This window comes from Triticum dicoccoides, chromosome 2A (assembly GCF_002162155.2).
Source record: "Triticum dicoccoides isolate Atlit2015 ecotype Zavitan chromosome 2A, WEW_v2.0, whole genome shotgun sequence".
NCBI classification, from domain to species: domain Eukaryota; kingdom Viridiplantae; phylum Streptophyta; class Magnoliopsida; order Poales; family Poaceae; genus Triticum; species Triticum dicoccoides.
The window spans coordinates 441,218,107-441,222,462 of record NC_041382.1 but is presented as its reverse complement, the minus strand read 5'-3'; positions in this window follow the sequence as shown (position 1 = coordinate 441,222,462).

Genomic DNA, 4,356 nt, shown 5'->3' with positions numbered 1-4,356 from the left:
TTCATGTATTTGTGTGATGTGGCGATTACATGGGTTGTGTGAAGATTACCTCACTTGCGACATTGCTTTCAATGCGGTTATGCCTCTAAGTCGTGCTTCGACACGTGGGAGATATAGCCGCATCGAGGGCATTACAAGTTGGTATCAGAGCCTTCCCCGACCGTAGGAGCCCCCACTGCTTGATCATTTTTTAGCGGCCGTTGTTGAGTCTAGAAAAAATGTTTTGAGTCATTTAGGAATTATATATCGGAGAGATTAGGAATTCTTTTTACTTCCCAGTCCCTTCATCGCTCTGGTGAGGCATCCTAACGTAGAGTTTTGACTCTTCTCTTCTCAAATTTCACTAATTTTTTTTAGGATCACGCGGGTATCTTGGAATCGTTCTGATGGTTTTGTGAAGAGAACATTGTTCTTGGTGCCTCGTGTCAATTAGGGGTTGTGGCAGTGTCCCGGGGAGTTGAGCTCCGAGGTGTTGTCGTCACAATTTTATCGTTGCAGTTCTGGAATACCTGAGTTTAGTTCACCGACATCGAAAATCTCTTTTATGCAGTTGTTGGTGAGATAACCTCGATGCCACCCAGTACTGGGGCGGGAGTTCGGGAGTATTGCCATAACTTGTATAACGGATGCTTTCCGAAGGTTGAGGTAGACGATTTCCGAAGGTTTCTTGGTTATGTGTTGAAGGATGGATACAGCTGGATGTAGGATTTATTAGTTTGGGTGAGATATTATGCTTCCCCTGTATCCCCAACACCTGATTGCATAACTGGGAAAAATTCGGGAGTTTATAAGTGGGAATTCAAGTAGCTCTTAGGATATCTTTCCGACAGATGTATGATATGAAATGGGGGTTCGACGTCTAGTGGTCCTCCTATTCACGGTTGGTTTTACAGTGGTCTTGTTGTGTCTTAAAGAGTCCTTGGCTATGCTGACTCGGGGACGCTTTGTATGTCATGTGCACTGCCTTGTACATGATGGTGCTGTACGATCGAGCCCGTGTAGGCCCCACCACGAAAACTTCGGACGAAATCTCTATCATATGTTTGTTCCGGCTTATTCTGCAAGCCAATCCTTTGTTTTGTTTTGAGTTGAGGTATTTGAGTTGCTTCGAAGTCAAATGTTGATTCCATACCTTTTCCTAAGCGGTGTTCTCATATTCCTATCTGAATACTAATCCTTCTTGTTTATTGAGATTGTCATGTCAATTCTTCTCACCGGTGTGTCTCTCTTGAAGTGGATCCGATCATTTCAACATCCGCAAGATCAAGTATCAGTTTCTTCTGAACGGTGTTTGTTTCATCCGTCTCCAAGTTGCCTTTGTTTTTTCCCGCCCACCCACCCTTGTTTTCTTCAAGGAATTAGATATCTTAATCAAATATCCATTTTATTAATGTGAATTTTTTCTCCATTCCTTTCTTTCAATGTTCTTATCCGGTGTTTCTCATGAAGATTCTAACGGAGCCTCAAGTTCATCTTTCTTTATTCTTTTCATCTCCGGTGGTTTCAAGTCAAGCTTTGTTGATCATATCTTTTCCTCGTTTCAATGCTTACTTATGCCGGTGCACCTCTTAATCTTCCTCGCTTGCCATTCAATTGTTACGGAGTGCTCAAGATATCTCGAAGATTCGTGTTTTCCACTTTACTTTCGTTCAAGCTCTTTCGAGGATGTTATCTCATTCAAGTCATTTATTTCATCCGGTGGAATCTCTCTTTTCAAGCAATCATTCCAACGGTGTATCTTTTCAGTGGGCCCTAACCCACAGGTCTTTTCCCAGGATCTTAGCTGACTCTTCTAATTTTACCGGAGCTATCCTAAATTCATTTCAAATTTGACGTAAGAATGAATTTTCATCAGTCAGATGTGTTTCTCAAAGATCTCTCAATTTCTTTTCATCGTGGGTTCAACCTTTCTAACATTCATCCCGGAGTATCTCAACAACTCATGTTGATGTTTCTCGTCATCACTCTCAACATTTGAAGACCGAAGAAGAGCTTTACCTCCATATTTTATCCATTCTCTCAGAGATTCGTGGTTCTAGTTCGAGGCCATCCTCTCATAATTGTTTTCATTCGTGATAATTCTTTTCACCCATCCGGAGTAATTCAGAGTATTTTCAGTTTGATTCTCCGAAGCCCATCATCTCAGATTTACTTTTTTCTTAGCTTCTAGTTATCATTCTCCAATCTTACTGGTGTATCATTCAGTATTCTCTAATCAGTTTGTGATCCCTTCGTTCACTTGTATCTAAATTCTCTCAAGTATCCTCGTTCATTTCATAATTCTCCCTGGTGTTCCTTTATCTTTCCTTCGGTCATTTTAATTCTTACGATGGTTCGTGCAAGAGTTCTCGTCATTCGTTATCATATCAATTCATTCGTTGTTCCAATCCTACCGATGGTTCGTTGAAGACCTTCTCAAGTTTGCGCTATATCTCTCTTAATCGTTCTACGAGGATAAGTAGTATGCCAAATCCGTTGCTTGTTAGTAATTAAATTGTTGAAGGATACACATAACATAATTCTTATTCTTGTTCCATCCAAGTAATTAATTCCTTTTTCCGGAGTGGTTCATTATATCATATTCTCAGTTCGAGATGCTTTATCTTTTCTTTCCCGGAGTTCCAAGCTCTAATTATCATGGAGATCCATCTAAATCATTACAAGGATTCACCTTGTGTTTTAAATTTCTCTTTCTTTTCATTCCTTTGTTTACCAGAGTTCTTCATGGAGGTTCTACATGATGGTTCATCAAGGATTTAATTCCTTCTCGAAGCGTTCATCAAAATTCTTTTCTAAGGAGCTTAAGTTTCTTCATCTTTCTATCCGGAGTGCAATTCTTTCTTCTGTATCATTGGAGGTGGTATTATGTCATTCTTGATAATTTGAATTCATGTTTCATGATTCACACGTGGTTAAGAATGAGGTATTTTAAATCCATCAATCTCTTCATTGGAATTATCTTGGGTTATATTTCACCTAAAATTTCCCTAAGGATTGTTGCTAATTATGGTGCTTATAAATGATCCAATTTCTTCATCTATCCTCCTGGTGTAATAGCTTTCTCGTCTCCTTGTTCTTATCAATCCATTTATTTTCCCGTTAGTGGCAGGTTGTCACCTCATAATTTGAGATGTATTCCATAAGACCATATCAAGCTTATTCTTTTCATTGTTGGCTTTTCCAACAACTCTGTGCGAACCTTCTCCTTAAAATGCTTTTCAAGCTCATCGGAGGTAGAAGATGTTGTTTTCTTCTCCGTTCTTATGTTCCGACGATCCAATTTCTATTCTTTCATTCCGGAGGCATTGTGATGTTGCTCTTTTTAGCCTTTATTCTTATTTTTGTCGGGACCTTATTCTTTTCATGCCTATCCACTTAACCGGAGTGTTGTGTCACTTTTGATCAAGCTCTTTAATTTTTTTCAAGTCTTCTTCTCTTTTCAACCGAAGTGCTACCCGAATCGGTTCTTTCTTAATCCTCTTTCTTAACGGAGTGCTTTCAACTTTGTTCTTCTCCGTTGCTTTCTTTCTTTCATTTTTCTCAACCTTTGCAAGATTCTTTCGTTTCACTCGTTTGTCAAGAAGCAACTTTAGTTTTACCTCTTCTCTTTCTCTTCCGTTGTCCTTCCGGTGCCATTCTAGATCTCGGGACGAGATCCTCTCGTAGTGGTGGAGTGTTGTAACGCCCCGAGACCGATGTGTCAGGTGTCTTCTAGTTATTCGCTGTTGTTGCGTTGTCATTGCTTGCGTGTCATGCATTTCATATCATGTCATCATGTGCATTTCTTTTGCATACATGTTCGTCTCATGCATCCGAGCATTTTCCCCGTTGTCCGTTTTGCAATCCGGCGCTCCTATGTCACCCGGTGTCCCTTTCTACCTCTTTTTCATGTGCGGGTGTTAAACATTTCTGGATTGGACCGAGACTTGCCAAGCGGCCTTGGTTTACTATTGGTAGACCGCCTTTCAAGTTTCGTGCCATTTGGACTTCGCTTGATACTCCAACGGTTAACCGAGGGACCGAGAAGGCCTCGTGTGTGTTGCTGCCCAAAACCCCTCCAAAGTGGCCCAAAACCCACTTAAACCTCCTCCATCATCTCGGTCGTTCGATCACGATCGCGTGGCCGAAAACCGCACCTCATTTGGACTCTCCTAGCTCCCTCTACCTATAAATATGTGCTCCCCTCTCGAAACTCGTGGTGCAAACCCTAACTTCGTCCTCCTCCCGCCGACGGACATGTCCACCCCACCGTCGGACATGTCCGCACCGCCCCTCAGCGACTCAGAAGCCGCCACCTGCCCATCGCTGCCATCCCCGCCGCCAGGCCCGCCGGGGCCCGAGGCCGGCCCCCGCGGC